The sequence below is a fragment of the Dendropsophus ebraccatus genome, unplaced genomic scaffold, assembly GCF_027789765.1.
Source record: "Dendropsophus ebraccatus isolate aDenEbr1 unplaced genomic scaffold, aDenEbr1.pat pat_scaffold_1264_ctg1, whole genome shotgun sequence".
NCBI lineage: Eukaryota > Metazoa > Chordata > Amphibia > Anura > Hylidae > Dendropsophus > Dendropsophus ebraccatus.
In genome coordinates, this window is record NW_027208681.1 from 5,698 (window position 1) to 28,844 (window position 23,147).

General features: G+C 42.6%; 1 pseudogene; it reads left to right on the plus strand.

Annotated features, from left to right (window-relative positions):
* The first annotated feature begins 3,243 nt into the window (after positions 1–3,243).
* LOC138775045 (kelch-like protein 7) lies at positions 3,244–17,741 on the plus strand (annotated as a pseudogene).
* Positions 17,742–23,147: the final 5,406 nt, after the last annotated feature.

A 23,147-nucleotide genomic window follows, 5' to 3' on the forward strand; every position in this document is an offset into this window, starting at 1 on the left:
AGCTGATAAGTACTGGAAGACTTGAGATTTTTAAATAAAAGTAACTTACAAATCTATGTAACTTTCTGATACCAGTTCATATGAAAGAAAAAGAGTACCCCTTAAATACCCCTTTTTATTTATTTTTTTTAAGGTGGACCTGGACATGACTAGTCTGCGTAGTGGTTTTGCCTGGGTAGAGAAGAGAAGTTGTCACCTTTGAGTCATTTTAAACACAGACATGATGAATTATGGGCAGATGTGGGCAGAATAAGGACCCATTCATTTCTATGGCCTCATACCCACACTGTGGGGTTGTAGCTGGGATTTCTGTTGCAAAAAATACTGGCAAGCCATTATATGGGGTGCTTTTGCAGTAAAGATCCCCTATTCTGAATGAATGGGTCCATGCAAAACCCAAACCCCAAACTAGGGACAAGATTGGTGCTGAATTTGGAAGAAAGCAGACATGTTTTTCTAAGCTGGAATAACCCCTTTAAAGGAACTCTGTCGGTAGACTTATGTTGCCTTTTATTTGTATAGCACCAACTGATTTCGCAGCACTTAACATAGTTTGGCAATTTTGGTAAGCGGAGGAAACCCACGCAAACACGGAGAGAACATACAAACTCTTTGCAGATGTTGCCCTTGGTGGAATTTGAACCCAGACAAGACAGGTTGTGTCAAACTCAAATACATAGTGCTAAGCAGTTGGGTCGGGGAACCTAATGATTAAACTTGGGTAGAGAGTTCCCACAGTCCTAGGCTTTTTAAGAATAAATAAACAAAGTGGAGGGACTGTGGTACACAGTCCCTCCACTTTGTTTATTTATTCTCAAATACATAGTGGGCTAAAATGAAAAATTTGGACAATTTCACGGGTCAACCTTGACATTTAATGCAGCATCTTTACACTTTGAGGGCAGCGTCCACGTCATTGCTGCAGTGTACCAGACTGTCCACAGAACTTGCCCCCCATGTCATATCTATAGTTCACCTTAGGCGCTGCACTTTTATAACACCTCTTACCCACCTCCATACAAGCTCCCCGTCAACAATGCCCAAGATTTTAAAAATGCCCCCATGCAGTATTAGGTCCCTTAATAGTACACCTAATACACAGTAGGTACCCCATTATTTCCCCCACGCAGTAGGTAATCCCATAGTAAGGCCCTATATAGTGGTCAGCCCATCTGATACAAAGAGTTAAAGCACCATCAACAGTGCTCTATATAGTAATTATTACCCTCCAACAGTGCCTCATATAGTACTTAGCCCCCTAATAGTGCCCTATATAGTAATCATTACCTCCCAATAGTGCCCCATATAGCAGTCAGCCCCATCAATAATGCCCTATATAGTAGTCAGCCCCCATCAATAGTGTCCCATATAGTAATTGTTACCCTCCAATAGTGCCCCATATAGCAGTCAGCCCTATCTATGGTGCCCCATATAGTAGTCAGCCCCCATCAATAGTGCCCCATATAGTAGTCAGCCCCCATCAATAGTGCCCCATATAGTAATCGTTACCCTCCAATAGTGCCCCATATAGTGCCCCATATAACAGTCAGCCCATCTATAGTGCCCCATATAGTAGTCAGCCCCCATCAATAGTGTCCCATATAGTAATCGTTACCCTCCAATAGTGCCCCATATAGTAATGTTACCCTCCAATAGTGCCCCATATAGTAATGTTACCCTCCAATAATGCCCCATATAGTAGTCAGCCCCCATCAATAGTGCCCCATATAGTAATTGTTACCCTCCAATAGTGCCCCATATAGTAATGTTACCCGCCAATAGTGCCCCATATAGTAATGTTACCCTCCAATAGTGCCCCATATAGTAATTTTAACCTCCAATAGTGCCCCATATAGTAGTCAGCCCCCATCAATAGTGCCCCATATAGTAATCGTTACCCTCCAATAGTGCCCCATATAGCAGTCAGCCCATCTATAGTGCCCCATATAGTAGTCAGCCCCCATCAATAGTGCCCCATATAATAATCGTTACCCTCCAATAGTGCCCTAAATAGTAATGTTACCCTCCAATAGTGCCCCATATAGTAATGTTACCCTCCAATAGTGCCCCATATAGTAGTCAGCCCCCATCAATAGTGCCCCATATAGTAATTGTTACCCTCCAATAGTGCCCCATATAGTAATTTTACCCTCCAATAGTGCCCCATATAGTAGTCAACCCTTATCTATAGTGCCCCATATAGTAATGTTACCCTCCAATAGTGCCCCATATAGTAATGTTACCCTCCAATAGTGCCCCATATAGTAATGTTACCCTCCAATAGTGCCCCATATAGTAATGTTACCCTCCAATAGTGCCCCATATAGTAATCGTTACCCTCCAATAGTGCCCCATATAGTAATGTTACCCGCCAATAGTGCCCCATATAGTAATGTTACCCTCCAATAGTGCCCCATATAGTAATTTTACCCTCCAATAGTGCCCCATATAGTAGTCAGCCCCCATCAATAGTGCCCCATATAGTAATCGTTACCCTCCAATAGTGCCCCATATAGCAGTCAGCCCATCTATAGTGCCCCATATAATAGTCAGCCCCCATCAATAGTGCCCCATATAATAATCGTTACCCTCCAATAGTGCCCTAAATAGTAATGTTACCCTCCAATAGTGCCCCATATAGTAATGTTACCCTCCAATAGTGCCCCATATAGTAGTCAGCCCCCATCAGTAGTACCCCATATAGTAATTGTTACCCTCCAATAGTGCCCCATATAGTAATGTTACCCTCCAATAGTGCCCCATATAGTAGTCAGCCCTTATCTATAGTGCCCCATATAGTAATGTTACCCTCCAATAGTGCCCCATATAGTAGTCAGCCCCCTCAATTTCACTGCTTCTACTGATACATTCATTATAAAGACATGGACATGGGTCTCTGTGCAGTGCTGGTGATGGATGGGGGTGTCAGCAACCGGATATCTAACGATTTTAGTTTCTAATCTGATGTGTGAGACGGGGAAGAAGTGTGTGAAACTATTTATTATTAGGTTTCTATGTAACTTGTGATTTATTGATGCTGTGTCCATCTGATCTCATTCTACGGCTCTATAACAGCACAGTGTACGCCTCTCTCTAGAGATAACCATATACTAGATATTATTATTATTATCGCTCCATTCCGCACCATGTGAACCGGCCCAGAGGCGGGGCCGGCCGGCCGGTCGGCCGGTGACGTCACGCGGGGCGGGGCTGACTCAGCCGCTGCCATCCTGTTTTGTTGTGTTCCGGCCTCGTCCTCAGCAGCCAATAGCAGCGCGTCTCCCGGGGCCTGTGTTCTGCTCCTCCGCCGCCGCTCTCTGCTCCCCGGGCCGGCTGGTTAGTGACGGTAGCGGCTCTGGTTGTGCTCCGGTAAGGGGGTCGTCAGACGGGGCTGAGGGGGGCACCGGACAAGAATGGCTGCGCAGGGCGCAGAGAAAAACCCCAACAAGAAGAAAACCGAGAAGAAATTCGCTGCAAGGGAAGAAGCCAAACTGCTGGCGAGTTTTATGGGAGTGATGAATATCATGCGCAAGCAGGTACGGGCTCCGGTGGGCGCCATTGTTATATCCACCTGTCATCTCCTCCAGCTGTTATACTACCGCAGGGCATGCTGGGAGATGTAGTCCTGCAGCAGCTGGAGAGACACAGGTTAGCGGTGTCACACTCAGGCCCTACAGCTGATGCAAAACTACAATTCCCATCATGCATCAGCAGCCAAAGTTAAAGCTTTGGCTGTCCAGGCATGATGGGAATTGTAGTTCTGCAACTGCTGGAGGTCCTGAGTGTGAATCCTGTAATGCCAGGCTATAAGGCCGGGGCTGACATTGTATGTGATAGCTGTCAGTGTGGACACATTGCATACAACTTGCATGTGGCTGCAGCCTGTTTGTGACTTTGTTTTCTTATTGCACAGGTGGCGCGTTGTAGTCGCCCAAAGTCCATCCAGGTTGGATGTTGCACCTTGTCAGCATTGATCTCAATACGTGTCGGGGGAGACCTGCTTGCTTGTGACTTTTCTTTCACAGTAATGCGGTCACAGTCGGGGTGCTACGCAATATCTTGGCTGCAGTTTGCTGTCACCTGACACTTCTCACCATGCAGCCCCAGCTTTAGGTTAGAGCAGGGGTGTCAAACATGTGGCCCAACAGCTGTTGCAAAACCACAATTCCTATCATGGTTGTAAAGCTTTGGCTGCCCAGGCATGATGGAAATTGTAGTTTTGCAACAGCTGGTGGGTCAAAGTTTGACAACTGTGGACTTTGCCCCATGGCAACATGGCATCTGATCACTTTGCCAGTTTTGGTGGACTTAAGGTGACAGCCTTGACCTCAATACCAGTCAGGGGTGACCTGACCTGAATTTGACTTTTATGGGATTTGACTTTTTTTTTTTTAAATATCCAGGTCACAGCTGTAGCAGAAGTCACAGACAATTCATCAGTCTTTTTGGTTGTACTATGTCAACATATGTGGCTCTAGTATTAGGGCCCATTTACACAGAAAGATTATCTGACAGATTATCTGCCAAAGCCAGGAACAGACTATAAACAGAGATCAGATCATAAAGGAAAGACTGAGATTTCTCCTCTTTTCAAATCCATTCCTGGCTTCGGCTTCAAATCTTTGGCAGATAATCTGTGAGATAATCTTTCTGTGTAAATGGACCCTTAGTCCTGCTGAGAATTTGGAACATTCTAGTTTGTTTTTTCATTTGCTTCTTAAAGGGGTACTCCAGCGAAAATGGTTTCTATCAAATCAACTGGTGTCAGAAAGTGCCAGAGATTTGTAATTTACTTCTATTAAAAAATCTTAAGTCTTTCAGTACTTATCACCTACTGTATGTCCTGCAGGAAGGGGTGTATTCTCTCCAGTCTGACATGGTGCTCACTGCTGCCACCTCTGTCCAAGACAGGAACTGTCCAGAGCAGGAGTAAATCCCCATAGAAAACCTGTCATGCTCTCCAGACTGGAAAGAATACACCACTTCCTGCAGGACATACAGCAGCTGAAAATTACTAGAAGGCTTGAGGTTTTTTTTTTTTTTTTTATAGAAGTACAAGGTTACCGCCACCAGTTGGTTTGAAAGAAAAAGTTATTTGGAGTAGCCCTTTAATAGGGACAGAGAAGACACTTATAGCAGAAGCATCTAACAGACCCTAGAAGGGTGATCTGCAGATTTGGCACCTTGAGCTGTGATGGTGAGGATAGTTGGCCATAGGGTGACACTAATAGGACTTGTATATGGAGCATAAGGCTGTAGGTGAACCGTCAAACACAATAGATCTGCTGGATCTATTAATTTCAATGTCTCAAATGTCAATGACATCAATTCTTAGGGTGGACAGCGGAGTGCTCATGAGACAGGCTTAAAATTCTGCTCACATTCCATAGTGTGAATGGCTTCTTATGTGTGACCATGGCCTAACATATGCCTACCTTGTAGCACAGAAGAATAACACACAGTACACAGCTTAGCAGCCTGCTCTATATAGTATACACACTGCACTACAACAATAGTCTAATAAAGATGGCATGTCAACCAAGGAGCATAATGGGAAGCCAAGAGGAATATGACAGAACAGACACACCGAGGAGGACAGAGAGGTCAGCAGTCCTCTCTTCTCTATATCCTGACTGTCCATGGTCTCTGAGCAGACAGCGCACCGTTATGGACAGACATCCTCTCTAAGCTTATAATCAGACCTTTCCTGACAAGTCTCCATATAATAAGGGCCGAACTGTGAGACCCCAAAGAAGTAAAGCAACGAGCGATATGTTAAGCTGCTCCTGGGACCAGAGTCTCTGAGCTCATATTCCAGAACGTCCAACAAAGCCGAAGCAAACAGGCATGGCCTAAAGAGATGCAGAGGGGTTTCCTCAGCAGCGGCCAACATTACACTGATATACATTACGTATATCTTTTGGGTATGTTCACACTGACTAAATCAGACGGAACCCCGCCTGCCTCAGTGTTGTGACACTGCTTCTCTATGGGAGAGCGCGCTCCTCCGCTGAAAGCTGGCTTGGACACAGACAAGAAGTCATCTTCACTCTGCTGTCTGTGTGTAGACTTAAAGGGGTACTCCGGGCTGGGGTCATTTTCAGTGTGCGGCGGGGAGGGGGTGGATATAGAAGCCACCTGTCACTTACCTCCCCGGTTCCATCGCCGGGTCCTGGATCGCGCAGCCCCATTCTCCTGTCCGGCTGCGGCTTGAGACGTGATGTTTCAAGGCAGCTCAGTCATTCAGCGGCCGAGGCGGGATTCCGCTACGACCGCTGCATGGCTGAGCAGCTCAGACCAGGACTGGAGAACGGGGCGGCGCGATCCAGGACCCGGCGATGGAATCGGGGAGGTAAGTGACCGGCGGCTTCTGTATCCACCCCTTCCCCGCCGCACACTGAAAATGACCCCAGCCCGGAGTATCCCTTTAAGTCTACACACAGACAGCAGAGCGAAGATGACTTCTTGTCTGTGTCCTAGCCAGCTTTCAGCAAACTTTAGCGGCTCCCTAGAGAATCAGTGAAGGTGTGCGCATGCAGCCCACAGCTCAATTTAATGAGGATTTTGGCTCCCAGTTCTTGGGATCGCAGGAAGCCCCAGCGGTCGGACCCCTCCACAATCCCCCTTTAACCTTGCCTTTTAACACCCCAAGAGAGAAAAGGTGTCTGGCAGCAGCTTACTCCCCAGGCCCTAGACACATGCGCACACCAGGTTGAACTGAGCATGAAGAGCTGTCAGTCATATTTGCTTTTAGCCAACAGTAAATGGCTGCTGTTTGGCCATCTTTAAAGGGGTTATCAGGTTAATAATAACCCAAGTTGTTTTCTTCCAGAAAGCGCCAATCTTGCTCTCAGTCTGTGCGTGGTATTGCAGCTCATTTTTATTAAAGGGAATGAAGCCAAGTTGCAATACCACACACAACCTGAGGACAGGTGCAGTGCTGTTTTTGGAAGAAAGTAGCTTTTTTGAATTGTGTATAACCCCTTTAATCTTTTATGTGTTCAGCTACATTTCCCATTGATAGATAATGTATTTACTCCTCTCTGTACTTTAATTTCAGAAAACCTTGTGTGATGTTGTCCTTATGGTACAAGATCGAAAAATCCCAGCGCACCGGGTAGTGTTGGCAGCTGCAAGCCACTTTTTTAACCTCATGTTTACCAGTAAGTTCCAACATACATGTCCCACATCATTTTATATCATCCATACGTTTTATTAATCCGTTCCCAGTAGTCTTGGATCAGCCTTGGCATCTTATTCCGTTACATAATCGGCATGGCCCGCTCCGAGGAGCTTGGGAAAGACACCATCTGGGTTGTATAATAGAACAGCAGCTGCGGAAAGAAAGGCATTACAGTGTCCATTGTTCATGCTGAATCTCTCACATGAATATATTGAAATAGATTTACATATTTTTGTTTCTTAGCAAACATGATTGAATCCAAGTCCTTTGAGGTGGAGCTGAAGGATGCAGAACCTGACATCATCGAGCAGCTTGTGGAGTTTGCATACACAGCCAGGTACTGAGCGAGACTTCTGCTCTTCATGTGTCTGTGTTGCTATATAAACGGCAATTAAATTAATTATTCATGTAGGTGTTTTGTGTCGTCGGATTAGAAGTGAGACACTGTGGCAGTAGCTGGGAATCCTTTGGCATATGAGTGCCATGGCTGTCACCTTGTGGGGCTGCTAGAATTTGGCGTATTTAAATTTAATAGTGTGATTGAGTTTCTCTTTGTACAGTGATGGCAAAATCACATTAATATAACGGTATTTGTCTATATGGACCTTTTAGATTAGAATAAACTAATGCATACTTTAGCCAAAATGGCAAATGTTGTGTTTCTACTGCTACAGCAACCCATCCTAGCCCACAGAAGGAGAGGATAGTCATGAGCAGGGGACAGACATCTATCCTCCTCCCTGCTCTGTTAGTAATTCACATATTGCAGGTTATTATTATTGGGCTAAATGTAGGATGCTCGGCTTTTTCTGCATTTACCCCAATATTATACTGTGCATTATATGCCCTTAATATGCCTATGCTGCATCTGTATACCTCTGACAATGAAATAAGTTGAACACCATGCAGGCTTTTACATCATCTGTATAAATAGAGGTTTATACACTAAGCCTCTCCGCCTATAAGCATGATTTGTTTCTGCCCCTTTAATAGCACATCAGAGGGCCATTTAGTGGATGCATTTGCTGCCTCCATTCTATTAGGGCATATTATGTGTTTCTTAATTTAAAGGTGCCTCTCCTATTGACAGATGGCCTTTGCACTACTATTCTCTACTTGTAATAACATCTGTAATGGATATTAGTCATGTTCCTTTCTCCTAGTTAGATGTATATGCTACTTAGTGGTTACGTATTTGTACAGCCCTCAGTTCACTCCCGTTTCCGATCTTTATTCTTTTCTTTTTAATCCTCCTTTTTATCCACCTAAAGTTTTTTTTTTTTTTTTTTTTTTAGAATTTCTGTAAATAGCAACAATGTCCAGTCTTTATTAGACGCAGCAAATCAATACCAGATCGAGCCGGTCAAAAGAATGTGTGTGGAGTTCTTAAAAGAACAAGTGGATGCTTCAAACTGTTTAGGTAAGCCTGGAAAAGTCATGAAATTAAAGTACAGTATTTTCCTGCGTACAAGACTACTTTTTAAACCCGGAAAATCTTCACAAAAGTCAGAGGTCGTCTTATACGTCAGGTGTCTTCTTATAGGGCAGGTGCTGAAAAGCTTTGGAACCGGACTGGAGAATCTGTGGTCACCACATATGTTGGGGGAGCTAAAAAGGCCGCATCCCCACTGCATGCAGCAGCCTTATGAAGGGCAGAGTAAATTGCAGGCGTCAGGGGTATGGAAAAGAGGGATACAGTGGTGCTGTGCCCAGAAAAAAAACCCAACTTTCATCCGTCTGGCCGCCCTTATATCCTATCAGTATTACTGTACTTCCTTCCCTGCCTCTCAGATCTCGCTGCTGTTTAATGTTTTTTTTTATTAATTTTTATTTGGTGTTGGAAGAGGGGGTAGTCTTATACGGCGAGTATATCCCAAACTCTATATTTTAACTGGAAAAGTTGTGGGTTGTCTTATAAGCCGGAAAAGTTGGTATAACTGTCATTTACTTTTTTTTTTGCAGAAATCAATGGTACAAGGCGATTTTCTGTAATAGGTTTATCAAGAAAAAGAGCCTCTTTCTGTATTTAACCCCCCCTTTTATGTCCTTTAAAGGGGCTGAGGGGGATGAGTGAGCAGGAAGAGGAGACAAACAGCCCTGGGCAGATAAAACGCTGGAAGCTTTTCGAGTACAGGATGAAACTCCATTGCTCAATAAAAACCTATTACAGAGTTGAATGCTGGTGTTTGTATCCATGTTTTCGAGGCAGCCTTAAGGGCCCTATTCCACAGTAACGATAATCGGCCAGATCGGCCCCTTTTTGCCCGATTCGGCCGATTATCGTTCAGTGAAATAGAGAGAACGATCAGCCGATGATCGTGTCATCGGCTGATCGTTCATTTAGGGCCCAGACCTAAAATCATCGTTCCCCAACGCGCATCGCTACGGTTGAATAGCAGTGCGCGGCGGGCGAACCGACGATTTGAGAAGAAGCAGCAGCATCATCATACATTACCTGGCTGCAGGGCTTCTTCTCCGCGCTGTATTCATCCCCGAGTCCCGCGCGCTCTATCTTCTGAATGGCCAGTCAGCTGACGGAGTGCTCAGTCAATCACAGGCCGGGACCGCCGCGGCCTGTGATTGGCTGAGTGTGGCCTGTCAGCTGACCGGCTATTCAGAAGATAGAGCGCGGGGGACCCGGGGAGGAGACGGAGCGGAGGACAAGCCCTGCAGCCAGGTAATGTATGATGCTGCAAGGGCTGCAAGGACATGGGTAACGATGTCCTTGCAGCCCTCGCTCAACGATCATCGGGCCGTGGAATAGGCCCAGTAAACGAGCGGCGATCTAGCAGATCGCCGCTCGTTTACATCGTTGATCCGGCCCTTCTCCGCCCGTGAAATAGGACCCTAAGGCTGCATCCATCTTTTCCAGCCACCAAGAGTTAAATACCAAACATTTATAGTTTCGCATGTACCCATATTACTGTAAATTCACTGAGCTGTAATTATAAATCATGAAATTGCTTTAATCTGGCATTAATCCATCACTGGGCATCATAATAATGTAGATTTGTACAGAATATTACAAAACTGAAAATGTAATAAAATAAACAATGATGGCAGATTTTCTATGATGTATTTCTCTTTGAGGGTGGTTTCACACTCAGCATTTTTTTGGACAAATGCCACTATAGTTCTTTAAGCCAAAGATGAGCATGGATCCAACAGGAAGGAGACGTAGAAGTTCTCCCTTCCCCTTGGAATCCAGCCCTGGCTTTGACTCAAAACTCTGAATGAAAACCTGCAGCAAAATCCTGTGAAAACCTGTTTAGTTTTATGTTTATTTTCTGACCATTTTGTTTACTAATCTTATGTCTGTGCCTATTGATTAAAGGCTTTTACTATAGTACTATTAACCCCTTTCTTAAGATGGCTCAGTTACTCAGATAGTACAACCAATAGAACTAATGACAAGGGTTTATAATCTGTGACTTTGGCAACAAAACTGCCTCCCACTGGGGAACAAGATTAAGTCTTATTTTTGGCAATTCCGCAATGCCAAAAAAGCTGACTTTTTTATTATTTCATACAGCTCCTTTAACTAGATTTACAGGACTGCTGCATTGCTCCATGAACCAGTCAACAAAATATAGGCACCTTGAATGGATTCTGCACTAAATAATATTCTGTCAAGTTTGTAGGTAGACTTGCATTCTCCTGTGGGTTCTTCTCCCAACAATCTTTTTTGCAACATGCATTACATCAGGGTGAACCTGTGTGGCCATATATAAGATTTTTAATTTTTTTTTTAATGTCTTTATTTTGTAGCTTAGGTTGTTATAGATGTGGCTTTTACTTTTTAGCTTCTTGTAAGGTGAAAATGTTAATATTATTTTTTGTACTAATATTATTCGTTTTATCATTCATTCATTTTTTTCCAGTGTCTATTAGTCCCATATTCTATATGCTACCATGTTAGCCTATAACGAATGTGGCTGCTGTCATTATTACTCTGACAGGCAGCCTTAGGGCATTAGACAGGGCCTTATAGTCTCATGTTATTGGGAGTTCTGGATGCCTCTCTCAGCTTCTTGGCTGCCATAATGGCATATTGGCAAACTGCAGAAAACCTAACCAAGGAAGCTTTCCCCACATGTTGAACCTCTTAGGTGACACAGTCACTACAGACTGCAGCATCAGGCGTTAAAACCTCTCGGTAAATATCAGAGCTCTTGCTCCCTGGCAGGAAACACCCATGCAGCCATTAGAGAGCCATAAAGGGTGTTGCTCTAGCCTGAGGACCAGTAATCACACTTTAAAAAAAAAAAAGCATATCGATACTCTAAACAGCGTTAGTCCCTTATTGACATCTTTCAGGTGTTTATGACTTGCACGTGTTTTTGATGCATATTTGGGCTATGTTCACCCAGCGATTTTTAACGGCCATTATTTGCGTATCAAATAACGGCTGTTTCTTAACATATTTGTGCGACGGCAATTTAATTAAAAAAAAAATTTGAATTTTTTTTTTTTATGCAGCAAAAAAATAAATAAATTGGCCTGTAAAAATTACACTTCTTTAAAGAAAAAAGGCATATCATTTAATGTAGTTTAATCGGCCCCCCTTGAGAACATAAAACACTTGTATGTACATTGTATGCTTTAACGTGTGCTTACCAAATACATTGTGTGAATCCAGCCACAGAGGGACAATAAACTACATTGTAAGTTGAAAGAGAGTATAAAAAATGACGTGCATCGGAGAAGAAACAATAACAGTGAGGGCCCAGCCCTAAGGTTTACATTGTAGGTGCGGCATCAGATTTATGAGCCTATGTTAAATCTCAACAGAGTCTTTGTTCTTTTATTTGTTGTAGATTTCTTTTTGCCAAGTGTTTGTATAAGACAATGCTTATTAACTCTCTCATTTCTTGACTTGCCAAAATGAAAATCAACATGCCCGTCCAAAGAGGTAGTGTTATGTAGTTTCTAGCCGTGGGTGCACAAACCTTTGCACTGCAATTCCCATCTACGGGGTGCAGAGCTTTATATTATATGCAACACATAAGCAGCAAGTGTCCTAGGTCAGGCTGATGGTGCCATGCTCAATATTCTGTCCAATCCCTGCTGTTCATTCAGGATGGTCGCTGTGAATCAGACATTTTGTATTCACAATTTTTATTGTAAATGACAATAAACCATATTCTACATGTCTTTTTAGGTATCAGTGTCCTAGCAGAATGCCTCGATTGTCCAGAGCTAAAGTCCACTGCAGATGATTTTATTCACCAACATTTCACTGAAGTTTATAAAACAGATGAATTTTTGCAGTTGGATGTGAAACGCGTCACCCACCTTCTAAACCAGGATACATTGACTGTTCGTGCTGAAGACCAGGTATGGGCCCTACATTACATACCCACTATTTGTAGTCTACCAGAATTGCCACCCATCTGTTTTACCAGTCCATCTCCAGTCGCTGTAATATAAAATATGCAGTTTGTAAAAGTTTTTAATGTCTGTGCCTTTTTTTTTTAATTCTTTAAAATGTCTGTGCCTTTTGGCTGTCTGGGAAAATATATATGAAGAGTTTGGCAACTCTGGTCTGCATTGTGTTTAGTAGTGTACTAATAAAAGGGTTTTGTTCTATATGGTTGTGCAGTTAATGAATGTCTTTTTATTTTTGTTTTAGGTTTATGATGCGGCAGTGAGATGGTTAAAATACGATGAACCAAACAGGCAACCGTATATGGTGGATATTCTTGCAAAAGTCCGATTTCCTCTCATTTCTAAAAATTTCTAAGTAAAACGGTGCAAGCAGAACCTCTTATACAGGACAACCCTGAGTGCCTTAAGAGGTGATCAGTGAGTGAGACCTTTATTGTTATACAATATAGTAACAATTGTGTAATAATGTTGTTTTTTTAAAGAAGCAGCTTGTATTTTTCCAAACTGGACACCCCTAAGACACGGATGGGGAACCTTCCGCCCTCCAGCTTTTGCAAAACAAATATTCTGTCTGGGCATGATGGAAATTTTAGGAGGGCTGAAAGTTCCCCATCCCTGCCCTAAGTAGTGATTTTATATTCTGCTTTTTTATCCATTTAGTATTTTAAAGTTATACCAAGGCGTTACTTGTCCTCCATAAAATAATCCAAGTGTCTGGTCTTATATAGGTGGGATGCGTTATCATCTATTATCCCCTGAAGACAGAGAAGAACTAGCAGAAGGTACAAGACCTCGAAGAAAGAAGCATGACTATCGGATTGCTTTATTTGGCGGCTCGCAGCCGCAGTCCTGTCGATACTTTAATCCTAAAGTATGTGTTCTTTTTTTTTGCAACATCCATGTTATAAAAGCATTCAAAATTTTGTAAGCAAATTGCATTAGAGTCTGCAACTTTGGTTCACTGCATATTTCTATTAACAGAGGGATGTACAGAATGCATAGAATCATTGGCACCAGTCTGGCAACACTTATTGAAATCATAAACCATCTGCTCGCAATGTCCGATTTCCTGCAACACATTTCCTTATAGCCTTGAGTTTGTAGAAATCCTATTTCTGAAAACTATTCTAAGCTGCTATACTCTTGCTGGAAATGGAATAATTTATGTGCTTTTAAAATGATCAGGGCTTCCACATATGGCTTTTTTTTTAAGGAAACTATAATCTGTCATTGCAGTTCTTTTAAAAGGATTGTCCTAATACCTATTGCTAAGGGGTGTTTCTCACTAGATTTGACTTAAAGTAGTGAAAATCCATGCAAATAAAGCTAAGTTATTAGAAGCAATTTTGTATGTGATTAATATTATCATGTAACAGGGGGAATATATCAGGTAAAGCGGTATTCCGGGATGTTATTTTTTTTTTTTCTTCAGTACATTGCTTTAATAAAGCTATATAATTTTGTAATAATCATATAATATTAAAAATTAATGTATTCATTCTTTTATGCTAGGATTATAATTGGTCTGACATCCGATGCCCCTTTGAGAAACGCCGAGATGCAGCATGTGTGTTTTGGGACAATGTTGTCTATATCTTGGTGGCTCCCAGCTTTTTTCCTATAAAGAGAATGGACTGCTACAATGTTGTTAAAGATTCATGGTATTCAAAGCTGGGACCCCCCAACTCCTAGAGACAGCCTTGCTGCATGTGCTGCTGAAGGCAAAATCTATACATCAGGAGGATCAGAAGTGGGTAAGGATCACAGTATCCAAATTAATTTGCCATTATGGTAATCTAAAGATGGACCATGAATTAGAAGTACTAGAACCCTGTTTAAAGAGACTGTCAGTAGTTTTATTCTGCTTTATCTAAGGGTAGCATAAACTAGCAACAGAAAAGCTGGACAGAATGATATATCACTTACATAGTTCTGTGCAGCTATTTCAGAGAGATCCTGAATACTACACTCTAGTCCTCTCCATTGTGTATACGTCCTGCTCAGTAGTCATCGCTATTCATAAGTACCAGCACACTCATTGATTGGCAAGAGTGTGGGGGGGGAGTGGTGCAGCACAAAGTCCATACACCTGCATATCAGGAGAACTGCTGAACAGAATGATGTAAGTAATACACATTGTTCTGTTCAGTGTTTCTGTCACTAGTTATTCTCTCCTTACTTAAGGCCTTTTTGCTTTGTTTTTATTATAACTAAAATCATAGTCTGTGATTTAGTTTTTGAAATTGAGGTGTATTACAAACACAGCCATAAAATTGGATGTGTGGACTGTGCTTTTTGTTTTTTATTATGGTGGAAAAATACACTGTCTCTTATTGGTGCCTATTAAAGAAAGTTTATTGTACTTGTACTCATCCTGTATTTTTCTCCCCTACAGACTGCCTTGTTTTACTTTCTACAGCCTGTCTCGGCTGTCTTATGGGGATTCTCTTTTGTCCACAATCTAGTAGTGTGTAACTTGCTCCACCTCCCTACTGCTATCTCTAACATTGGGGTAGCAGAAAGTCTATTTAATAGCCTTATCTTTCTCTGAGTAACTAAACAGTTGGACATTTTTAGGGATGAGTGAACCTTGAGAATGCCCTGGTTTGTCCCAGCCCGGCCATGCAGCATTTGATTACCGGTGGCTGAAGAAGTTGGATGCTGCCCTAAGGCTGCCTGCAGAACATTGATACAGCCATAGACCATAGGCTGTATCCAGGTTTTCCAAGGCTCCCTAGGGCTGCATCCAACTTCTTCAGCTACTGGTAATCAAATGCCACACACACAGGTTTGCTCATCTCTAGACATTTTTACTAAAGAGTATGAATATATTTTTCCTGCAGATATAGAAGGTTTACAAACGTGAGAGATGTCTTTTTAAGGATGCATGCTTTGTAGAGGTGAATATAGTAAAGTCCTTAGTGTATTTATGTTTCATTTTTAGCCTTATCCTCAACCTATAATTCTTATTTATTTAAAGGGAATTCTGCCTTGTATTTGTTTGAATGCTATGACACCAGGACTGAAAGCTGGCACACAAAGCCCAGCATGCTCACCCAACGTTGCAGTCATGGAATGGTGGAGGCAAATGGGCTGATCTATGTCTGTGGAGGCAGCTTAGGAAACAATGTGTCTGGGAGGGTGCTAAACTGCTGTGAAGTCTATGACCCAACTACAGAAACGTATGTATGCCCAAAAAGCGTACTTGTTTGTTAGAAATGGGAAGCATGTAAAGCTTTGTATTATCATGCCGAGAGATTTACTAAAACTTTTGATCCTTTAGAATATTACAGTTGTAAATATCCACCTTAGGCTAAGTTCACACTACGTATATTTGAGGCTGTATGTTTGAGGCTGTATAGCAACCAAAACAAGTAGTGGATTGAAAACACAGAAAGGATCTGTTCACACAATGTTGAAATTGAGTGGATGGCCGTCATTTAATAGCAAATATGTGCTGTTATTTTAAAACAACGGCTGTTGTATTGAAATAATGGAAGTTATTTACCGTTATATGGCGGCCGTCCACTCAATTTCAACATTGTGTGAACAGAGTTTTTCTGTGTTTTCAATCCACTCCTGTTTTGGTTGCTATGAGGACCTGACATGAGGACCAAATACAGCCTCAAATATACATAGTGTGAACCAGCCTTAAACACCATTGTGTTTTTGGGGTCAAAATCATTTTTTTTGTATATTTATTAATATATCTTACATTGCTTGGAGCAAACTGCTTGTTATTCAGCTGTAGAGCTAAATGATAAAATTCTGGATCCCTGCAGCCACCACCAGGGGGAGCTGGACAGCTTATTGCAGACAGATTTGAGTTTTCTAGGAATCTGTATAATGTGTGTGTGTGTGTGTGTGTGTGTGTGTATAAATATATATTATTATTATAATTCTTTCTTTGTATAGCCTTCAATAAATATCTGCCCCCTCCCTTTTTAAACATTAATTTAATTTTTTAGGGGCATTGATTTAGCAGTTTCCCTCTGTGTTCACAATGTTCTTTTTTTCTTTTTCTTTTACTCCATTATTAGGTGGACTGAACTGTGCCCTATGATTGAAGCTCGTAAAAACCATGGATTGGTGTTTGTGAAAGACAAAATATTTGCTATCGGCGGACAGAATGGCTTGGGTATGAGAAAAGACTTGCTGTACTGTGGAGAAATGTTGTATACAAAGTAGAGCTAATGGAGTTGGATGTGCGCTGTTATTTCAGAGACAATGGCACCAATCTTGGTTCTATAATGCCATATAGTTCCCACAAGTTGTAATAGTATTCCATAGTAATGGTACAAATACAGGACTTGTGCCTGCACCATCAGTTGTCAGTGGGCATTGCACTGTTATGGCCAGGATTGGAGGAAGTTATTTCGACATTTCCACACAATCTTTCTTTACGTCTTATTACTATGACAGTTTTAACAAGCTTTTTCTGTTACTTTTTAGGTGGCCTCGACAGTGTTGAGTACTATGATATCAAACTCAATGAATGGAAGATGGTGTCCCCCATGCCTTGGAAGGGGGTCACTGTGAAGTGTGCTGCAGTGGGGTCCGTCATCTATGTCCTGGCAGGATTTCAGGGAGTGGGACGCTTGGGCCATATTCTTGAATACAATACAGAGACAGATAAATGGATTGCCAATTCTAAAGTCCGAGCCTTCCCCGTCACCAGCTGTCTGATCTGTGTGGTAGACACTTGCGGGGCGAATGAAGAGACTCTGGAAACATGAAGATCCATGATGTCTGCACATTGTAAATGACTTATTCTATTTATGAAACTATAACCTCTGAGGTTCTTACATGAGGTGTTCATTCTGTTCTACGTTCCAGAGTTCATCAGAGAAGACGATGACCTAGACCTGTGGAGTGCGCTTCTATTTTATTTTTCTCTTGTCACTTGTAGGTGCATCACACTGAGCAGTATACAGTACAATTTCTTTAGTAGAAGACCAGGTTGTGATATTGCTTAATATGGACTGGTTAAATGTAATAAACCTGGCGCACCAGCTTCAGTATGTGTACCCGCCCTGGTGCCCTGAGATGGACTTTTAAGTAGGAAGCTGAGTTGTCACTTTGTTTTACAGCTTGTTACAGTTCCTTTTTATGTTTCCAATTTGTGTCCATTTTTGTTGTTTTTAAATATAAATGATCCATTTCTCTGCTATTTGTGTCTGGTGACCTACTAATATACCAAGAAGTTTGGAGATACTATGGGTTGAGATCATGGGTCGGCTGATGTCACCAGAAACTACAACAGCATTGTCATTGTGTGCATCTGGGGTGACACTATAGTGAGTAAGCTGATCATGCCCAGACTCGAAGATAACCTGTCATTAGGTTTATGCTGCCTTAAATGAGGCACCATAATCTACTGACAGAACTGCTGAATAGAGCAGTGTATTATTTCTTGTCAGCCATCCTCCTGATATGCAGAAGAATAAGCTTCATGCTGCACCACTTCCTCAACCCTCCGACTGCTGATTGACTTCTGTCTGCCTATACACAGTATATGTAACGTATAGGCAGACCACTGCCCATCAGCAGCCAGCGGACAGAGGGAACTGGTACTCATAAATATCGAGGACTACCGAGCACATGCACGTAATGGAGAGGACTAGTATGTGCTGCTCAGAGTCTTTTTGTTATTCAGGAGGATGTAAGTGATACATTATTCTGTTTAGCTTCTCTGTCACTTGTTTATGCTACCTATAGATAGGGTGGCGTAAACCTACAGAGTCTGTTTATGGATAGTAACTCACAATCCCCCCGAAATTTAAAGAAAAATAAAAAGACCTAGAGCTGCAGTAAAAATCTCTCCATAAATCCAGTGATCAATGAGCCAGCAGGATGCAGGCTATGTCTGCCGACACGCTAATTTCAGCAGACAGTAGTGCACACACAGACTAGGCTATTTAAAGGGGTACTCTGGCGAATATGTTTTTCTTTCATATAGATTTCTAATTTACTTCTATTTAAAAAAAAAAAAAAAATATCCAGCCTTCCAGTACTTATCAGCTGCTTTATGTTATGCAGTAAGCGGTCTAGTCTTTCCAGTCTGACACAGTGCTTTCTGCTGCCAGCTCTGTCTGTAACAGGAACTGTCCAGAACAGGAGAGCTTTTTTTAGGGGATTTGCTGCTCTGGGCTGTACCTAACATGGACAGGGGTGGCAGCAGAGTGCACTGTGTCAGACTGGAAAAAATACACCACCTACTGCAGGACATACAGCAGCTGATAAGTACTTGAAGGCTGGATATTTTTTTTAAATAGAAGTAAATTACCAATATGTATACATTTCCCACACGAGTTCATTTTTTTTCTGCAGAATTTCGATGTGTTAAATATTTTATTCCGGCAGTCATTTCTTATCATGCAGCAATATCATCTGTGCATTCATATACTTTAAAGGGAACCTGGCCCCCCCCCCCCCCCCGTGTCGAGGTGAAGGCTGCCCGACTCCCCGCTAGACCCCCGGATACTTACCCCATCTCGCCGAGTCCCGTTCCTGGAGCCGGTCCCAGGACGGAGATATCCTTGTCGGAAGGCGCGCTGCATAAATGAGTCCGATGCCCATAGAGAATGAATGGAGCCGTCATTCTCTATGGGCGTCGGACTTATCTCTGCAGTGGGCGCGCCGGGCTTCAGGCGGGGATATCTCCATCCCGGGACCGGCTCCAGGAGCGGGACTCGGTGAGATGGGGTAAGTATCCGGGGGTCTAGCGGGGAGTCGGGCGGCCTTTACCCCGGCACGGCGGGTGACCGGTTCCCTTTAATGTATTGTGCTTTGTTGATATCTCATCTTCATAGCTTTACTTTTGCGTAAACCTACACGTTACTATTTTACTCTTTTATATAACATAGGATCACTCTTTGTAAGCCAGCAATGGTATACATGCACAATGCCAGGGCAGTATTTATCTATTTTTTTTTGCTTATCCTCTGGTTTTAAAGGGGTAGTGCGGCATATAACATTTATTTACTAAATAACACACATTACAAAGTTATACAACTTTGTAATGTGTGTTATTTAAGTGAATGGCCCCCTTCCCCGTGTTCCCCCCACCCCGGAAGTGTGGTACATTATACTTACTCAATCGCTCTGCTCCAGCCATCCCTCACGCCGGCCCCCTCTGCTGTGTCATCAGCTGCTCTGCCGCAATTGGCTGAGCATAAATAGCATATTTTAATATTAAGGATATTTGCAAACACGACTGTCATTTAAGCCTGGGTGGGAAAAGGGTGTGGAGAGTGTGACTGGACAGCAGTCGCTTCCAAGTATACTTTTTTTTTATTCAGTGGCATTCAGAAGAACTTTTGCACTCCAGTAAATAAATACATACATGAAGTACCCTTATTGTGACCATACACCTTAGACCAGGGGTAGGGAATTAAAGGACAACTCCGGCCAAAATTTATTTTTTAATATTTTATTACATAAGCAAAGTTAGACAAATTCCTAATATACTCTTATTATGGGAAATGCACATTATAGTGCTATTTTCCTCAATTTAGTAGATCAGGCAGGGTTCATTTTCTTAAAAAAAAAAAAAAAAGTGACGTCACAAATCAGGTGTAATTCATATGAAGTGTCCAGCAGGGGGCGCACTATATGGAGAAATTACATTGAAAAACCAACTAGGGCATTTACTCTGCTTTTATTCACAAAGTACACCTATAGTAACCCCCCCACATGTATCCCCCAATTAATGTATCAGACTGCCAGAGGTCTCCTCCGTGTGGTCCGATTGGCGCTCTGCTCGTTGAGTCTGCCACAGCCAGATCAGTTTCTGCAATCTATTGATTGCATGTAAAGGTCCCCCAAGGGGACTTAAAATGTGTAAAAAAAAAAGTAAAAATGTTTTTTAAAAAAAAACCAAAGCCCCTCCCCCAATAAAAATTAAAATCACCCTCCCCATACAACAGTATAAATAAAACATATTAAAAATAAGCATATTATATACCGTAGCGTGCGTAACTGTCCGATCTATTAACATATAACAATTTCCATCCAGTACGGTGAATGGTGCAAACAAAAAGAGGGGAAAAAAGCGCCAGGATTACAGATTTTTTTTTTTTTGTTACATTATATAAAAGAAAAATAATTAAAAAACTCAAAACATCCGATCTACACAAATACGGTATTAATAAAACGTAGAGATCATGGTACTAAAAATGATGCCACATACAGCCCTGTAGGTGAAAAACTAAAACTGTTATAGGAGGGCCATTTTATTAATAATTAATTGCGAAAAAAAAAGATTTCATTAAACAAACAAACATTAGAAAATCTGTGTAAACCTGCATATGGTTGTGTTCGGACTGGACTGACCTATAGGATAATTGTGTCATGTCGTTTAAACTGTACAGTGCATTATATAGACACGGGAGCCCCCCAGAAGTTACCATATTGTATTCTTTTTTTTTTCTAATTTCACCAATTTATATCTTCATAAATAATAATTTTGGGGTTCCATCATACATGTTATGGTAGAATGAAAGACTGTGCCGCAGCCGTGTGAAGCTCCCGGCTCAGTACAGGATCCGCAGCGGATTTCGCTGCAAGTTGCAGCCTGAAATCCACTGCGGATCCGGTACGTGTAAAGCTACCCTTACAAAGTACAGTGGTGCCTTGGATTACGAGCATAATTTGTTCCGGGGCTGTGCTTGTAATCCAAATCCACTCTTAAACCAAAGCAAGTTTTCCCATAAGAAGCCATAAATACGCAGACAATTGGTTCCACTCCCCAAAAATAATGATTTATTATTCTGAATAACATGTAAAACAGATGAAACAAACATTCAGAAACAGCAGAATATGTGATATTATAAGTTACTGTACAGTAATGGAGAGGATGGGAAACACAAGGGCTGACAGAGACTGCAGGGAAGGAATGAGCAGGACAGATGTGAGTACAGTATAGCAGCACTCTCTGTCCTAGGAGAGAGGGGTTACAGCTATGGAGAGATTACCTCCATGGTCCTGTCCCCTGATGTAAGCCCCAGCCTGAAGTGAATTTGCTATGATTTGGAAGGTGAGGGAGACATCCTGGGTCAGAGTACAGTGCTGTAGACCCCGCTATGCAGACCATGCCCCTCCACCACTCGCGCTCCCACCCAGTGCAGGGAGCTCTTAAACCAAGGCAATGCTCTTAAACCAAGTCACAATTTTGAAAAACTGTGAGCTCTTAAACCAAAACGCTCTTAAACCAAGTTACTCTTAAACCAAGGTACCACTGTACAGATATTCCTGAAGGGAAGGAGAAAAATCAAAAATGAAAATTGGCGCAGTCCACTGGGTCATTTTGGGCTTGGTCCTCAAAGGGTTAAAACATATCACTTAGCTAATCTGTTTCAATATTTTAGATGCTTTTATAGTGCACTTATTGGGCAAGCATCTATTCCTAGTAAAGCATGGACAGTCACTTGAAAAAAAAAACACATTAAAAGGTCAGTGTTCAGACCTGCACTGATACGGAGGGTATGTTCATACTGAGTAATATAGGCGTATTAACGCTGCAGAGCTCCCGCCAAGGAATCCCGCCTGTCTCCGTGTCTGTGTGGGAGGGCTCGCGCAACACTCCGCTCAAAGAACTGACATGTCAATTCTTTAAACGGAGAGAGAAGGAAGCGGAGCCACGTGAGCCCTCCCATAGAGACAGTGTGTGACATTAAAGCAGGCAGAATTCCGTGGCAGAGCCTAAATTACTCAATGTGAACATACCCTAAGGGTGTGTGCACACTACGGAATGGCGACGGAAAACCCTTCGAGCATACCACAGCTCGCACCCGTCCACGGACTGTGGCAGGCGCGTGTCTCCGCCTGTGTCATAGACTCCATTCTATGAACGGGCGGATTCAGTCGTCCGTCCAGAGAATGAACCTGTTCATTCTTTGGACAGGTGACGGAATCCGCCTGTGCATACAATAAAGTCTATGGCACAGGTGGAGATGTGCGCGTCTGCCACAGTCCGTGGACGGGTGCGAGCTGTGGTATGCTCGAAGGGTTTTCCGTCGCCATTCCGTAGTGTGCACGCACCCTTACATGATGTCAGTTCTTTCGGATGGCAGATAGAGTTTGAGAAATCACATTGAGTCAATAGAACAGGTGGAACTTCAGGCGGAATTCGCCGCCTAGCCTCTGCTTGAAATTTCCTTGCAAATTCTGTTGCGTGGACATACCTTGCCTTTTCTGTCTCACTGCAGGAGACGATTTTAATTATAAGTCTACAGAGACTGTGACCTGCAGTGAGATGGAGATTTCCGCCTTGGAGAGAAGCTTTCAGCTGTGCGCTTCTCCCGGCCCCTATAATGCCATGTCAGGACAACAGTAAAGGAAACACTGCCTCACAGCAACCAATGAGAAGATTTATTTCACTTACATTGCGACCATCTAATATTCTGGTCGCTATTAGCAACGGATGGGACGCGGTTCTTAGCGGCCTCTCCTTATAATGGCAGCGCTGCCTCTACTAGCGCGCCACCTGCCGGCGCTACAGATCTGTGCACTTAGTGACGCCGCCAGCCACACTAGTAAAGTGGTTGGCGGAAGTTGACAGGAAGTGCGTAAGCTC